This window comes from Anser anser (genome assembly GCF_964211835.1).
Source record: "Anser anser genome assembly, chromosome: 1".
Lineage (NCBI taxonomy): Eukaryota > Metazoa > Chordata > Aves > Anseriformes > Anatidae > Anser > Anser anser.
The window spans coordinates 196,626,171-196,644,378 of record NC_139720.1 but is presented as its reverse complement, the minus strand read 5'-3'; the positions used below and the strand labels follow the sequence as shown (position 1 = coordinate 196,644,378).

Genomic DNA, 18,208 nt, shown 5'->3' with positions numbered 1-18,208 from the left:
TACATACTTAAAAATAACATTCCATTAAATTCTTTTGATCATACTTCATTCATTCAAAATATTTCAGTGTTATAGTTAATTACAGTTAATTACATATGGCCTGTACCCAGGGTTCCCACTCATATTCAGCAAAGCTGGCTATCTGACAATTCTAGCCATGCAGTGATACTGACTGACACCAGCAAGAGATGTTTTACAGCTACCAAGTTAAAGAAATCATTATATATATATATATATAATATATATATGTATATATTTAGTTCTGTAGTTCATCCGCATATCCCATGGAAACCCTGTCTCTCCATTGACTGAGTCATGCTGAAGAGTTGAGACACTTTAACTAAAATAACACCTTTTTTTTTGCACCAAGAAAAAAAAAATCTTGAGCTGAAGAAAACTTTTTTTTTTTTGGTGGAAGAATAAATTAAATATTTGCTTCTGAATTGTTTTTTTTCCTTTATGTTGTCGTTTATACGTATTACTTTTGGTTTAAATTTATATGAAGGAAAAACTTTATGGAAACATTTTTAATCCACTCACTGTAAATTGTAAGTATGAAAAGTTTCAATTTTTCCAAATTTCTTTCCTTTGTCTGAGAGTACTTGGCAAATTTGATATAACTTTAAAAATATTTTCTTCTTCTCTCTGCAACAAGCTTTTCTTCTCTGTTGCAACATGTTTTATAGCTATTCATTAAGAATTTTTAGAGACCTACAAATTGTTACCATCAAAATACAAGAAATAAATTAAATCACAGGCCCTTCTTGGCACGTTCATCAATATTTATTCCTTCATTTATATCCCAACTGAATTTCTGTCCTAATTGAAGCAAGCAAATAATGAGCTTCTTTTATCAGGCCAGTATGCCATGATAGCTGAACTGTTTTTGAAGATTTGCACTTTTCATAAGCTTTCTAGCACTTGTCTCATACTTCACCTGGTCTACATTGAGCTCATACATATAACTATTTTATTACCTGCTAAGTATTTTGATTACAGATTCTAATCTTTAAAATAAAGCAATCTCTCCTGATACCTTCTGGCCACAGTCTCCTAGCAACAAAACTCCCCTTTACTTACCTTGACTCTGAATGCAGAATAATTTATGGATACTTAAGCTTTTTTTTGTTTCATCTCAAGAAGTCTTAACTTTTTCTCAGGAAAGGTTTTATTTCCTTAAAAACCTATAAATCAACACAAGATCACAAGTAGGCACTTTTAAACATCTTTCATTAAGCAAAACATCACCTTAATATGCCTGCAATCTTATTTAAATTCTTTTGCACCATGCACATGTTAAACATTTATTCTCTGTGTATAAGGCTGGCAGAATCAGATAGCAAACAGAGAAAGGAAAGTTCCCTTCTCACAACTGTGAGACCAGTTTGTAGTTGTTCAAGTAGTTAGTTTCTTGAACCTAAATTTCCTTCTTCTTTGAAACACAGAAAACAGCTTCATTTTATTCTTTAAAGATTTTGTCCTATAAGAACCCCTAAAAGAGCAAATCTTTATTGATAGTGTCATTATCTAATCACAATCAAAGATTTGGTTGAAGATTTGACTTCTTTACTCTTTAAGGCAAAGAGTTAAATGCAAAACCACAAAAATGTTTTCTTCCTGTCCTGTGGCCTTCACATAGCCTTGGAAAGCACACTGTGCTGAGCACTGTGAAGCTCATTACACTGCCATGCTCCTTCCTGTTACTGGCACTTAATACTAATACCTGCAAGACTGATTCACTAATTCTCTACCATTTATCTGCTAAGATGTGTAACAGATCTGAATTGCATTTGTCTGGTAATCTTGAGGATACTGCATATCCTCAAGAATACCCAGTAATAAGTTTTCCAGAAAGCATTCATAACGACCTTGTGTGGAAATTTCACTAACAGCTGAAAACAGTCTTTTGACCTAGATAATGAAGAAAAAGAAGTTTGAGCGATCATGTAGCTTTCTGTACTTCTATCAATGCTCTATAAACAGTGTCTTAAGCTCTCTGCCAATTCCGGATGGAGTTCGGAGAGGGTAGAGGTCTCAAAGATCTTAAGACACAATAGGCTGTTTGGTAGAGGAAAGAATCTTACAGTACCCCCACAAAGAAGTCAGCTGCTAAGCCTTTTCAATGTCCAAGATTGCAGAAAAAAGAGAGATATACTGGAGATACGTTTCATTAGTCCCAAGGCTTAGAGAAATAATAGTTATTAGGAGGAATCATCATAGACTGTCCCCAGTTTTGTGTCATCTTCCAGACTCACAAATCACTTTGACAAGTTTATGGTATTCTAAGAGAAGTTATACTTTTTCTCATTTTTTGCATCATAGCCATTATTTATTTATTTATTTATTTATTTATTTATTTATTTATTTATTTATAGTTACTGGAAGACAACTACCATGGTGCACTGAGTTCTTTGCCTAGATCTTTTCCTGTCTCATTCTCTGTGCTTCAGTTCATATTCTGCAGTTCTTGGCAATTCATATCACTGTACTAGGCAAGCTAATAACACTTTTTTTTTTTTTTCCTACCAAAGCGAGCTTTCAAAAGATACTTGATAATCTGGTAGCTTTCCTACAGGTTTTTGCTAAAGAAGAATCTGATATTTTAAAGCATGGTTGGTTGAGCCAATTTTCTATCAACACTTTATTCATTCCAATGACTTCTTATCTGTGCTGTGATATTTTTCTACTACACTTTTGTCTACTGCTATGGCCTTAGAGCCCCTTGTTGCTTGCACAATCTTTGTGATGCCAGGTTTGTTCTCTGGAATATGGTTCTCCAGGAGTTTGCAGCATCTTCAGAGAAGGACAAAAGCTGTACCCTTTCTGATTTGTGCCATCTGAACAGAAGCTGAATGGTACTCTTTCTGTTTATTCAATTATTCAAGGACTTCCAGTTTGTCTATGCTAAAATGATCTCTAAATATATTTATAGGTCATTTATTACTTGAAAGTTTAACTTCAGTGTTGACTGTTGGTAAATTATGTTTGGTGCTATGTCTATCTCTTTAAAGAAAAGACTTTCTATCACACCTTGATAGCTCCTTGTTGAAATGATGAGGCAGTAAATCTGACTGTAAATTCACTGACCTATTGTTCAGGAAAAGTCCATTACATTATTGGTTTATGCTTGAACAAAGTATTTGTTACTGTGAAGTCACAAAAGTCACCAACCCCTGCTTTTTGTCTTGTCACGCTGAAACGTCTGTGAACACTTAAAGCATTGTGACCTACTAGTAAGACCAAAGTATGAGTCTCAGGGCTTTATTATTATTATTAATTGCTTGTTTGATGTTTTTATTTTTATTTTTTATTTTTTAAAGCAAGATGTCTTTCAGAGAAGAACTACTAATTCTTCCTTGACTTTACTGAGTTTCTAAACTTACTGATCTTTATAGTTATTGTATATGGAGGTAATACTTTAGAAATTCCAGTCTTTAGAGACTGGACATCAATCTGAGTGTCCTTAAAGTATTTCTAATATGTTTTCAGGTCCCCATTGATATGTTTTTGCAGTGTGGACTGCACCTCCTGAGGAAGGCCGCTTGTCTGACCAGCTTTAAGCCTCTTGGAAACTAGTCATCTCCTCAGGGATGTGCCTTTCAAATGCAAACACATTACTTCTGGGTATGGTTGTCAGCATGATTCCTTTATGCTCAAGTTTCACAATATTTTCGTGATACTGGGACTGATGCAGCTTAGGCTGTTGTCAGGATCAGGTTAGGAAAGTATATGGTAACAGGCAAGCTACAGCAGACCTTGTCATGGATCTGGGGGAGCAGGGTCTCCCAATGGTGGCAGAGCAGGGCAGGGCCTAGCATCCAGGGCCTAACCTATCACCCCAGCCCAGAGCAGGGCAACTGGGGGGGTCACTGGGGCAGCCCCATTAGCTCTGAAAACAGGGATGGGCCAAGGCTTGGACAGGATTTGGGCCCATGGGTGGGCTTGAAGGTGGGCCCATGCCTAGGAGGGGCAGGGTTGGGGAGAGCTAGCAGCCAACCCTGCTGTGGCCTTGCTGGGCATGGGGCTAACAGTCCTAGGCCCTGGGCAGGGTGTAGGGAGACTCTGGTGGAGGCTGGACAGGGCTGGTAAGGCTCTTTGGTGCTACCAGGGCAATGACAGTTCTCTCCTTGCTAGGACTTGTCTGTCAGTGAACTGGGGACACCTGAACTATAAGACTGCATATGGTCCTCTGGCTTTTATGGGCACAAATGGACCCACTACAGAAAAACACCTCAGATGAATTAATTATAAATCGCTTAAAGCATTTTTGAAAGTTACTTAATTTCTTCAACAAAGTAGTGACCTGTATTTTGAAAGCTACTGAACTTTACAATTATTAATCTTATAGGCACTCAAAAGCGGCTGTTATATATATATATATATATAAAAAAAAAAAAAAAAAAACTTCATGGTACCTTGGTACCTTTCTGCTGCTAACTTTGACAGCGTGTTGCTAGCTGTATTCTATAATTATAAATTTAATTATGATTTGTTGTTTCTGTTCCCTGTTTTTTAGAGTCAGAGCTTATTTTTTTCAGTTTTAACCTTTGAATAATAAATCACAATAATATCTGTAAAAGAATCCTAGCTTACATAGCACAGCTCACTTTAGGTTTGTTTGCGTTGATGTACAAGTAGTGATTCATATTATTTCAGATTGAAGTGGGTGCAAAAAGGCAACCATGGGAAAAATATGTGGAAAAAGTGTATTTTTTTTTTTACCCTTCTTAATTGTTGAATTAAATTTCAAGCTTTGTTTATCAAGTCTCCTAAATGATCTGTCCTCCTTTCTTGAAAGTTGGAAGATATTTAAGGTTTAACGACATAATAAAGCTCTTGATAAAATACTTCTGCCTATAAAATGTATTATCTTTGATTATAATAAGATTTAATAGGACAGAGGAAAATGTTTCTTTCAGACATTTTATATTCATGGAAATTGACTGTTATATTCTTAATATTGGTGAAGCAGCCTGTGATTTAATGAGAGTTGAGCTATCAATGTAGTTTAATGATGTTGTGAGATGACTGAACAACAGCTATTTGTTAAAGACATGTTCATCAGGGTTAAATGAAAAGTTCATGAAACAAGGAGAGGGAAAGAGAGAGGGAGAGAGAAAAGAGAGAGGGAGAAAGAAAGAGAATATAGTGTATTATACTATATACATTCCTCTTCCATTTATGAAGTTAAGGCCTGGGTCAATAAAATCTTTGTTATGAAATTCAGTGGCCCATCACTTAATAGGGCATTCCTGCCACTGTGTTTTCCAGCCACAATGAGGTATCATTCCACCTCTGAGAGAATGGAAGGTGACCTAAATGCAGGGGTCTATGCAGAACCAAAGGACTGAGAGAACATGTGCAGAACAGGCTTTGGCCAGAAAGCTGAGGCCAGAAGTGAAGGGCAAAGGAGCAGATAATGTTGTTGGAGCTGTGATGGATGCTCCCTAAGATCTGGACTGGAAGAAAAACAGTTGACATACCTTAAGACAGGGAAGTCACATAATAGTGGATTCCACCTGCTTTTTCCTTCAGTGAACTTTTTTTCCTCTTCCCATTGGAGCAGAAGTAGGTGAAATACTTTAGTCTACTGGAAAGCATGAGGAAGAGCTGCAAAGTAGGAGAAAGTGAAAGTAGGTGACACACTGAGATCTCCTTCCCCCAGGTGACTGGTGTCACCTGGGCTGTGTCTGCATTCTCTTGGGTTTGTCTGCTTCCTTGATCCTTACCAGTACCAGAACATAATTTGGAAATTTCTGATATACAGAATCTTCTCTGATATACAAAGAACTTAAAAAATCTCATTGAAATTTGCAATCTCTCTTCCTACAGTTATAGCAATGTATAAAGAATATTTGAACTCATATATCTTACCATCCAAGACAGACTTAATCACTAAGCTATCTTATATTCTTGAGGAATGAGATGTGGGAAAGGTTCTCAGTCCCCTTCAATGAAATTGTTCTGTTTAACTTGGAGTAATGCAGTGTGGAAAATGAGTGGGAAGAGAGAAAATGCAACCACAATCTGAAACATAGTGATTAGAGAACTCATCCAGGAAAGTGGGGCAGGCCCAGATACCAATCTGTTGTCCACTGAATACTTATATAAAAATAAAACAATAGAGCAGAAACAAAATTCCAGAATTTCTCAGATGTACCCCAAACACTAAATTACAATTTCTTTCATGCTTATTTTCTTTAGAGTCTGCTGAATATTTATTTATTTCATGCAAAGAAGAAAGATTCCAAACAGCACCACCTGAGTATATTTATTTTCACCCTATCTTGACATAACCAACAGTCCAGGGACATAAAAGGCCTGCAAAGAGATAAGAGGCCTGGATAAAAAAATCCTTGCAAGAGAAGGAGCCACTTGAAGCTAAGATGTCCTTAACCTGAGTAGTGCTCTAAATACAGAGCAATTGGCAGATGGCATGTTCACAGACACATTTTGGACAGAGTCAGAGCTCTTAGGCTTAGCTCTTAGCTCTAAGAGTACCAAGCAGATGAGGCCCTGGAGGCAGGTGTATGATGATTTTGGAGAGAGACAGGCCTTTACCTTCTTCCAGGGTCAGATGGCATTTTAACGAAGCAAAAGAGGTTATGAGGATTAAGATTATGTATCCAGGTGAGATGCAGGCTGCTTGCATTCTGCTCAGCTTTGGGCTTTGTTGGAGGCACCTGTTCAGATAAGAGTGGGTCAATCCTAAAGTGTTATTTTAGGTACCTAAAATTATTCAATTCAATGGCTTCATTCTGGAGTATTTTATAGCCCATTACAGCCATTATATTTAGGTGTTCACCCTGGGTGATTGCATAGTTATAACATTTGGTTCACTTTCAGAAAGGTTTCTTTGGGCAAAAGAAAAATATCCAGGAAATTAAGTAATGGAACTCAGATTTTCCCCTTCCTGGCAAACCACTAATCTCTTGGCCACATTGTCAGCCTCCATTTTTCTGCAGAATGATCATATCCTCCCATTTGGATGCTAATGTGCTGCTTTTAGCTACAATCTATCACCTTACTGCTTTGGGAATTTAATCCCTGGAGGTTACTGAGAAATTCCAGATAAAGGCAACCATATACAGAATGCAGAATTGGTTTGCTACCTGTTTGCTCTATGTCCCAGTACAGAATGTGTTGTATATGTGAGGTCTGTACCTGCCAGAGCTGGTGGTTCCAGTTCTGAGCCTATCGTTCTTTCTCTCTCTTTGTATATTTATTTTGTTTTGTTGTTGCTACTGTTGTTTTGTTTTTTCTCATTTCACATGGTCTGGCTTCAACAGGAGGGGTAGAATATGCAAATATGCATCCTTTCCCAGAACACATTATAGACTGGTTGGTCAGGCACTCTTCTGGGAAGTAAATATGAGCTGTATTCCTCCACAAACTATGCCATTAATAACAAATTTTCTTTTTCTTATTTCTTTTTTTTTTTTTTTTGTGGTGGTTTTACTGTGCTAGGCAGCTGAACACCACAACCGCTCTCTCATTCCCCCTCCTTAGATGAGGAGGGGAAGAAGTAAAGGAAAGAACAACTCACGGGTTGAGATAAGGATGATTTAATTAAAGGAAAAAAAATAATTATTATTAAGGAAAGATTATTATTAATCAAACAATTTAACTAAAGGGAAAAAAGGGAAAAGGGAAAGGGAGGGGGAAAGGGAAAACAAAACAAAACAAGTAAAGGCTATGTGGAAGTGCAGAGGAAAGAAATTAGTCTCTGCTTCCCACAAATCAGCGATGCTTGACCACGTCCTTGAAGCAGGGCCTCAACACACTTAGCCGGTGCTCAGGAGGAGGACAGACGTTTTCACAATGAGAGCCCACCCCTCCCCTCTTCCTCCTTTTTCCACCTTTTATTGCTGAGTGTGACATCATATGGTATGGAATATCCCTTTGGTTGGTTTAGGTCAGCTGCCCTGGTGATGTTTCTTTTCTCACATTTTTGCCCACCCCTAGGGGGGTTAGAGAGAGTCCTGATGCTGTGCCAGCACTGCTCAGCAGCAGATACAACACTGGTGTGATACCATTGCTGTTTTAGCTATGAGTGCAGAGCACAGCACTGTATGGGGTTCTGCAGGGAAAGTTAACATCCCTGCCCGACCCAGTACACTGTACTACTGTAAGAGCACATCCCAGGGACGGTTGGCAGTAACATGTCTTCAGAGTTAGCCCCTCAAAAGCAGTCTTCCACTACATGCTAATAAGAACAAGGTAAAAACTCAGAATATAATTTCACAGAAAGGCAGATCTTGTTTTCCTAGAAGCAGAATCATAGGTGTTCATGGAGTTGTCAGATCAAAGAGGGAAGCCCCCTGATGAGTTGAACATACAGAATTAGATGAATGATAGAATTCAGGACAGAAGTTTTTATTTCACTCTGGTAGTCATAAATCATTTGTCAGCTAAAGTTCACGAGCATGAGGAGACAGCTCGCTACCTGCAGTGTTCATTGAGAGCAAGAGAGATGTGAGTTCCAGTTCACTGGCTAGAATCTGTTACTGTACTGGATTCAAAGCTGGTTAATCATTACCATATTCACTAAGTGCTTTCCCTAACTAGCAGAATGCCAGAACCCCTATGCTAAAAATAATGTCCTATCTTTGTGGGGTTTTCTATCCCTCTTTCAGAAGAATCTTTTATTAACAATATACAAAGTTTATCAGGTTAAGAGGGTTGGAAAGTGTTTCTCCTCCTTTATCCCCAAATACCTTATAACGTCCTGTAGAGTTTCTGTTGTGAAGCAGACAAAATGGTCAGAAGATCATAAGGGAGAAGAGATGATGAGAGACCTATGAGCCCCAATCCAGGACAAAAATGGAGATTAAGTCACCACCTATATGTACATGGACAGCCCACTTCATTGCTCATACATGGAGAATGCCAGAGGGATCGAGTTCTTCTAGCTATGTAAGAAGAGATATGCCTTATTTTGCTGTTACTCTTGCTTTCACACTGGGTTTAGCTGAGCTATAACAGTCTCATTCATTTTAAGATAAGACACTTCCAGCATGTTGTGAGAGATGTTCATGTTAAAAAGTGTTTATAAAAGACTGATGCTCCAAAGATTACGCAACAACTAAGTGACTGCTTGGAGAATCTTGATTATGGATTCAGGTATGAAAATTTTGAAATCCCACTTAGGACACTTTAACCCTATTTTGGATGTGAGCCTGTGTAGATGAGAATAAAATGCCCCACTGAGTAGAAATTTGGGAATGCAGTCAATGTAGGAAATACTGTTTTCCCCCCCAAAAAATGGCTATAATCAAATTATTGTGCTCAAAATACATGTATTGAAAGAAGAAGAAAGAACAGGGTCTCTGTAACAGTCAAGCTCCAACACAAACTGAATCCAGGATACCACAACATTTCATATCAGTTTACCAGAAAGGGCTAGTGAGATCGCAGGACTTAAATGAGTCTTAGGGCATGGATAATGAATCAGCCTTAGAGAGAGGGACACTGGGAAATTGAACAAAAAAAAATCCAAAATTCGAGATCTAATACAATAGGTTTGGTAGCTGGGAGCATTTATTTTGAAAGATTGCATGCTCAGGTAAAGCAGATAAACTCCAAGGAATAGAATTGAAATTGAGCAAACTAATAGAGCTCTGATTGTTTCCCCATCTGAATAAAGCAGAAAAGCCAAGATGGAATATTTTGAGAATTCCCAGTTCTATAGGTAGAATAAAATTTGCAGAGATATCAGAAAGACAAACCAGTGAGTATTCTGAGCAAATGGGCTTTTTTTAATCACTATGCAGTTCCAAAAGGAAAAAAAATAATTTTCAGAGACTAACAAACAGATGTGAAGAATGAAGCTGCATTGCTGAAGAGAAATCTGTAATTTCTCTTTCATTGTTACCTTTGTAAATCAAAAGCTGGAGAATACTTTGTATTGTATAGACTAATCTCAGACAAGCAGTAATTAGAAGCTGCACATCTTAATAGGGAGATGGAGATATTTATTTGTAAAAATCTGGGAATGTTTGCCTTATCTCTTTCATTTTCAGAATGTTTTAGACCTTAGATGCATATTTTAGATGACTGTATTTTTTCACTGCATAGTAGTACATGAGAATATAGATTTACCACACTAAGATTTAACTACTATACTGATGGGAATGGTGGTAGTTTAAATTCCAGTGGTAACCAGAGGACATTCCAACAGATGTTTAGTGTCTGTAATTAGTGTGGGAAGCAGACTCTAAGCAAGAGTCTTTAAAGTTTAAATTTCACAAGGGAAATATAAAGACTTAATATGAGGGAGACAAAAATGTGTAAAAGGGAAGATCTTACCTGACTTGTTGTTGTTGTTGTTAATTGTAACTCTGTCTTGGCTACCAATGTCCACAATGGGGTTTTTGGTACCATAGTTTTGCCTGAGTCAGATCTACGTTCTTCAATCAAGCCTTGATTTCCTGTGGTATCATTATATATAGTGTGCTCTTGACAAAGGAGCATTTTGTGATGCCTGCAAATGTATATTACAAATCATTTCATGTGCTTCATACCTCTCATATAGTACATCTCAAAAGAGAAAGGAGCTATTGTTCTGCCTGAATATTGCCTTAAAAACACCAAAAACACTTTTGGAGGTGACTCTGATAGCAGCTTTAGCTTCACCATTAGAAAGCTTTTGTTGATTATGACAAATTTTGTACTGCTGTCCAACTTTTTCAAATCTGAAAACTTTCTACATACAAGGGACACCATAAGGGATTCAAGTGGTTTTCATCCAGTAAATATTTGCATTCTTCAGGGAGAAAATCCGATAGGGGAAGGTTTTTGGTTTCAGTAACATTCCTGTCTTTACTTGTCTGGTAAAGCTTTATTGACAGGAAATGCTTCAGCATCGTTCCTGATGTGTTTCACCTGCCAGATTCCCTAACATTGCTGGGCTCTGTGCCCTTGACAGTGTCCTTACTGTCTTCATGTTGGATACTAATGAAATGACCAGACCTTTTTCTTTCTTCTTATGGGGTGTTCAAAGTTATTTTTTGGATCATGGTATGTAGATCTGAAGCAGAACGGATAGTTTCTTGGTCATAACTCCTGTTGCTCAGTCAGTATGGTTCTAGAGGAGACTTGACTTAACTGAATACTGTTATTTTAGTACTTTATAAGGATGGAGAGATTATATTCACAAAGTCTGCTCCGAAAGAAAATAGATTATTCTGACCACTTCGTAACCTTCATTTTCACATATTTTGTCATACTTTTGATCATGTTGCAGAGGTTTTGTTTATGAGGTCCATTATGGCAGCCTCTATTCTTTCTTCTGCTGCTTTAGCAGTATCTTTTGAAAGACCTTACATATCACTTGAGCCCCATGTGGAAGACTTCTCATTTTCATAATAAAAATGTTTTGATCTATCTAAGTATGTAAGTCTAAATAGACCTTAAGTGAAGAGCAGCAAAAATAAATAAATAAATAAATAAAATGTTTTTACAAGAAGGGAATGAAGAGGAGAATTAAAGTATACTAAAAGAAAAGGCCCTGTTTCACTTTCTATCACTCTGCCTTCAAATGCCTCCAAAGATCTTCATCATTGTGGTGCGGCTTTGCTGCCCTTTCTGATGTATATCCATAGAACCCTCCACCATCTGCCACTAACCTTTTCTCCCTGAGGACCAGATTCTCAGCTGATGCAAACAAGTGCAACCTCAATGATTCCTTTACACACGACCTGATTTTGATTCAGACTTTGCCTCAGGGTTACCTTGTCTACTGTCATCACTCCTGTTGTCAGACCTGACATAGGCTGAGTTTCTCCCAGAGGCTTGGCAAGAAATGGCCTTGGCATCCTTGCAGAGTTCCATTAAATTCAAACCCAGTTACCCTGTAGAACATCACTGTAGTCCTGGGACTTAAGCTGAAAGCTCTTCAAGATAAATGTCTAAGCTTCTTTTGTTCTGAAACTCCATCTATAGGAGCTTCAAGGTGAAATGAAAGTTGCCGTCAGACAGCTGTGCTCATTGATTGTTTTACATTTCTGTAATGTTAATGTTTTTCATTACCACCACTTTCAGAAAATACATATTATCCCAATCTTTGAGGAAGGTTCAAGACTGCAGAATTTTAACTGAATCTTGAAGTTTATTCTTAGCTTTCAGGCAACGAGTTTTCTAAGCAGAAATCCACCTTTTAGATATATTAAGTTTATCTTAAATTGATGGACCAACCCATAGTTACATCTACTTTTAGAAAAAAAGAATACAGGTTTTTGAAATTTGCATTAATAGATGTATCTACTAATAATCTGGTTTTTTTGACTTTGTTTTGAAAGTACTAATCTCCTTTAAAAACATATTCAAATATCTGTAAAGAAATAAATTCTATAAAAGTAGTGAAATTCCCTTTGCTTTCCTACACTTTCCTCTGCCTTAAACCTCCCCTTCCTCTCCCCATCCTGTTTCAAATTATCTAAGCTATAGTGGTAAGAAAACCTAAAACCTTTTACAGATCTATTTGTACGTGTCTGACTCAGATTACAAAGGTCTTCCCTTCTCCCTAGAGGGGGGGAAAAAATGACACAACAGATGGCTCTCTATCTTTTTTGACTACTTATTTGGTAAGATCTGCATTTTCTTTTTGGAACTCCTTTCTGATGAGATAGGGGGAAAAAAAAAAAAAAAAAAAAAAGCCTTAACTGCACTCTGCAGTATATTTTACTTCCTGAAGTGGGTTAAGTGAGTTTTCTCTGACAACCCCAGCTGTGGTCCTTGTACCACTTTTCTCCTTACTCAGTTTTAAAATAAGATTATTTGTGTGTGTCTGTGTGTCTGTGTGAAGTCAGCTTGGCAGCAATTCTTAATCACTTTTTCTTTATTTGATGGCCATTTCTCATTACCTGTCTCTTACTACAGTTTGCTGAAGGCACACACAACACCCTTTTTTTTTTTTTTTTTCCAGTAACACTAACAAAAAATACATCAGGCACTATAAATAGGGCAATACAGAGTTATTACCCATAGACCCCTAACCTGCTAAATTAACAGGCATTTCCTAAGTTCTGTTTGCCATATGCCTGAGTATTTAGCAAAAATAGGCATTTTTACGCCTTTTCCCCCATGCTTCAAGAACTGTTAATATTGTACCTGTGTGTTAAGGCAAACTCTGAGTACAAATTTGATCCAGACTTTGGTGGGGGAAGTGTAGGAAAAGGGACATGATGGCATTTCTGTCAAATGAGTGCTGAAGCATACAGTACAGTGTTTAAACCCTTTTAATTCAGGCATGTAGGAAAACAGCTAAAACACTGAAACCTTTTGCAGAAGAATGCCCAACACTTCAAAGTTAACACACCAACATATTTTGAGCAAAAATGATTATACGTAATGAGTTTATATTGGCTTCTTACTTTACATCACAGACTTTTCTTTTGATTTCATACCACAAGACCTAAAGACAGACTTATTCAGTGGTCAAATTGAAGCCTAAATCCATGGAGTACCGAAGAGTTTGCAGGGATGATTCCCATTATAAGTGAACTCTAACTTCTTCAGAATAACATACATAATGAATTTTCTAGATTTTCACAGAATCACAGAATTGTAGGGGTTGGAAGGGACCTCAAGAGATCATTAGGTCCAACCACAATTTTTGTGGGAAGAAATCTTGGAAATCATCCTAAAAAAATTGTCTTCTGGGTGTTCTGAGAGATCATTCTTCACACAGAATACTTAGTATATTTTTGCCTTCACAGTGCTTTCCCTTGCTTTCATTCTCTTCAGTCTCAACAGGTGCCTGGGGATCAACCAAATAAGCATCCTCATTTGGTTATATTTTCCCATTTGATTTTGCTCAATGATAACACTATTGACAAGGCATCATTTTTCAGAGAGAGCTTTGTAAAATTTTGAAGGAAATTTGCTTCCCCGCAAAAGAATAGCAAACAGCAATGTTTTTTCTAGGGCATATTTTTCCCTCTAAAATACACTGCACTGTCAAAGGGAACGTTTTCAAAAAAAAAAAAAAAAAAAAAGACACATTGATTTTGGTTATGCTAACTAAAACAAGGTTTCTGCCTTCCAATGCAGACTTTCTGATCATTTCTGGATAAACAGTGAGAGGTCAGAATGAAAGTTTGAAACAAACTCAAATTTCTGGATACCATTCATTTTCCCAGGAAAGTTGGATTTTTCCTCTCCTTACTGTGAAGTTCAACCAATACGTTTTAAAATCTCAGATATTATAACAAAATGAAGCTGTCATTTTCCAGCCATTTCTAAAAGTAACTGAATTTACTGCGTAATAATGCAGTTTAAGCTCAGTACCGTAAACTGACATCACTAGGTTAGCTTCTCCAAAAGGAGATCATGCTGTTTCAAATTCTCCAGGGAAGATTCAGCAGTGACTTCAGAGAAGGTCTAAGGGGCACATTACTAGCATAAGTTCTGCAAATGACATACCAAGAGGATGCTGTTAGGAAGAAAAAGCAAACGTAGTCAAAGAGAATTTATTTGTGACCAGCTTTCAGATCTCAAGGAAATGACTAAAATGTCTTTTCTCAGTAGATAGCTTTTACATCTTTTTTTTTTTTTTTTTTTTTTAAGGTTATTGTACCATATCATACTCAGATATCTTACTTGGAAAAAAAAAAAAAAAAAGATTGGATTTTATATTTTCAATTCAGACACTAAGATGGACCACAGTACACAAAAGTGCCTTGGCAGTGCAGCTGCATTTTTCTATATTTATACCATTATAAAATCCACTCAATATCTTATGTAACTTCGAGACATGGAGTAGTTCCATCAGAATGTCCCTTACAACTCAAAGCCTCTGCACAGACTTTTTTTTGTCTCTCTGCTCTGATCATGTTTGTGTGTTCTCACTGTAGAGAGGTCAGCAATCTGTAAGGTCAGTGATTCTGAGTAGTTACAGGACCTGAGTATAAGAATAAACAAAACAGTGTGTAAGACAGTGTTGTACAGTTACAAATATATGGCAGTCATCCAATAACTCAGAAATTGTCTTTCTTCAGCCCCAGACAGAATGATGCACGGAAACAAATCAAGTACTTCTCAGCGATAAAAGTAAACAAATACCCACAGTCCTTTACTGAAATTAGTTTGTTCCTAGACTTCCCTCAGTGCTCTCATTTGGACTTCTACAATGTCCTGGAGAAGGTCAGCTTCAGTTCTGAGTCTTAGGCGAGTTATTCTTGTCACATAAATGCTTAGGCTTTGCTAACTTTTGTACTGACTGTTGAAAGGCAATTGGAAGCAATGCAAAATAAAGCCTTGATTAACATGGTTGTTATGATATGAGCCAAGAATGGATTTTGGGAACTTTCCTCTTTCATTTTGGTTCACTTCTTTGGGACTGTATTCTTAGAAGAAACGATCATCATTTTCAGTGTGTACAGATGATACCTATATTTAACTCTTCTATCAAGCTGCTACATTGAGATCCCTACTTGGACTAATTGCTTACGTAAGACAAATTATTGGCTGTTAGCTACAAGATAATAGGTTCTTTAAACGAATTAAAGCAATGCCATCTAATTTTACTAAATAAAAACTCTGTAAAGCAGTGTTTATTAACTAGCTCTAAATCTCTGCTGACTGATTTTTCCATGCACAACCACATCTGTTATATGCTTTATAAAACAAAAAGTGAGGTTCAAAACAAAACAATGAAAATTTAAGGAAACAATTCTTTTGTAAGGAGTTTTCCTAGGAAAATTCCATTTACCCTTCTTTGCAGAATTCAAAAGCCAAAATATTTACCTGAGTCAATAAGATTGCCCATGAAGTTAACTTTTTTCTGAATTTTGGATATGGTAAGGACAGAATTTATCAGAGTATCCAAGAGCATTGACATATTTTCACAAGAACAGGCCTGAGATATTACATAGAGATCTCAGTAGCAGCATAATTTGGTATCGTGTAGAAATACTGGACCAACAGCTTACGTGTAGTTTGACTGGACCATCAGTGTGCTTTCAAACTGAATTTCCTGCTCTTTGGGTTCTGGTTCACATCACAGTGTGATTTTGTAGAACATGAATGGTATCCTCTTAGATGAAATTAAACTGAAAGATGAACTGCAGGAGCATACCTAATGTAGTCTCCCAGCTAATGGTCACTCCATCCATGAGACCAAACTAGAGCCTATAATACAGAGAAAAATACATTAACCATGTGCTCCAGAACGTCTTTGTTTTACCCTGCATATGATCCACTACTTGCTAATGCAGGCATAGCCATAACAGACATCCTTGAGTAGCAAATTCAGTCCCCCTCAAGGGAGCCATAAGGCACTTTGTACATTGCTTCACATCTACATGGGGTACATTTTAATACATGCCTCAGTATCACACAAACACTTTCCTTCATGATGCATGATGTCACAAATAAATCCATTAAGAAATTAATAAGCATGAAAAACAATCTTGGGCATAAATTTAAAATAACATTAAAATGACGCCTCAAGGTTACTGTAAAGCTGTAAAAACTCTGCATACTCTGTGCATTACTCTGATGAACACTACATATGTTTGTGCACAGCCAAACATGGATTTTGTGCCATAAAATGGGTATTGTTGTGCAGGGACATTCTTATATTAGAATTTCATTTTGACCTTTCACAAACCTACCAATTTCTTCTAGACAAATTATTGTCATTTTTTTTTAAGGCTAGAGCTGGTAAAATTTAAAATTATAGTAAGAATTAAATGCAAAACATATAAAGGTAATATGCATAAAGTGGTATGTACTCTTGGCCACTGTTGACCTATAACTGAAACATGTAGCTTGCCTCAGAAATAATGAAGAAATGCATCAGCAATATTTTATACCCCAGGAAGCTTTAATTTTCAGTTTTTGAACTCTTCTTTCATTTCTACCTCTGAGAAAATCTTGCCTGGTAGAAATGTAAAGTAAAACTGGAATGACAGCTTGAAACTAGAGAGGATTGCTACTTTTCATCAGAAGTCTGCTAAGTTCCAAGCTAGAATATGTTAATAGCTAGAGAATTATCCTTGGAGATAACTTTAGGTTTCTTTCACCATGAATACAATTGCAAGATTTGTCTTAGAATGTATCTAGTGGTTGTGCATTTTTTTGTTTGGTTGGTTGTTTGGTTGTTGGTTTTTTTTGTTTGTTCGTTTGTTTTTAATGTGTTGTATTTACTTGAGCTGAATTAAGATCTGTGGACTCAGTGTACACCTTAAAAAATCCTGTTTGTCATTTTTATCTTACAAGTCATTATTTTAAAGTGAGCTACTAAGGTCCCAGGCATTTTTAAATGAAGGCAAGTTTCTAGATAAAACCTTAAGTGAATCGTTCCTATTATGGTTCAGTAAATGCCTTCACAGATTTTTTCCTCACAGAAAAAAACTCATTTCCTCCTTTGGTGCCTATTGCATACTATATTTTAAAGCTTTTTTTTTTCCTTTACTTACTATTGAAGAGCTTATTCGATTGCCTTATCTGCAAGTATAAGTTTTAAACTAGGCAACTGTCCATTAAAGTTAATGACAATTACTTGGTTAATTAATTATGATAATTATTTTCCTGGTCAACTACTTCAGAAAGAATTTGCATGTTTTCAAGTAGATATAGAAAAAATAATGTGGTCCTACACTACCAGGAGGAAATGTCTGCTTTAGACATGCCTGATAGAGTGAGATAAAAGTTATAAAAAGTCAAAAGGTAAACAGACTCTTGGCAGGAGACAGAAGCAATTTGGTTCCTTGGAGGGTCTGAATAATTATCCTAGTAAGGGGAATATTCTCTCTCACACATTAAGCATTTTCAGATTTCAAATGACCTGCCTAACTTGGAGTTTGAGTTCCATTAAAACAGACAAAATTTTTTATGTTTTGAGATTGTATAAAGAAATACCACTTCATATTTTTTTATACTTCTTGCAAAAATGACACCTTCGTATGATTTAGATATTTATGCTCTTATTTTGATATGACTCGAAAGGGACTGTTTTACTCTTTAATAAAAATTAAAGCATTTTTTACACCAGATAAATTCTGATGATACTAATCATATGCATTATGAACTTTGCCCACATCATCTTTCTCAGCAAAAGTAAACCACAAAATATGAGTTTGCTATTACATCACAGAAGATGAGGAATGTAGTAAATACTGCTGTTCATATATTATACTGTTTGAGGAAGCATTCTAATCTAAAATAATAATAATAATAATGATAAAAAAATAAAGCTTGATTT

At 36.6% G+C, this 18,208-nt stretch overlaps 1 protein-coding gene across 1 annotated transcript in view; it reads left to right on the top strand.

Annotated features, from left to right (window-relative positions):
• Positions 1–18,208, top strand: part of LOC310892852 (uncharacterized protein) — a 228,173-nt gene that overhangs the window by 192,869 nt on the left and 17,096 nt on the right. The gene's annotated exons all lie outside the window — the stretch shown is intronic.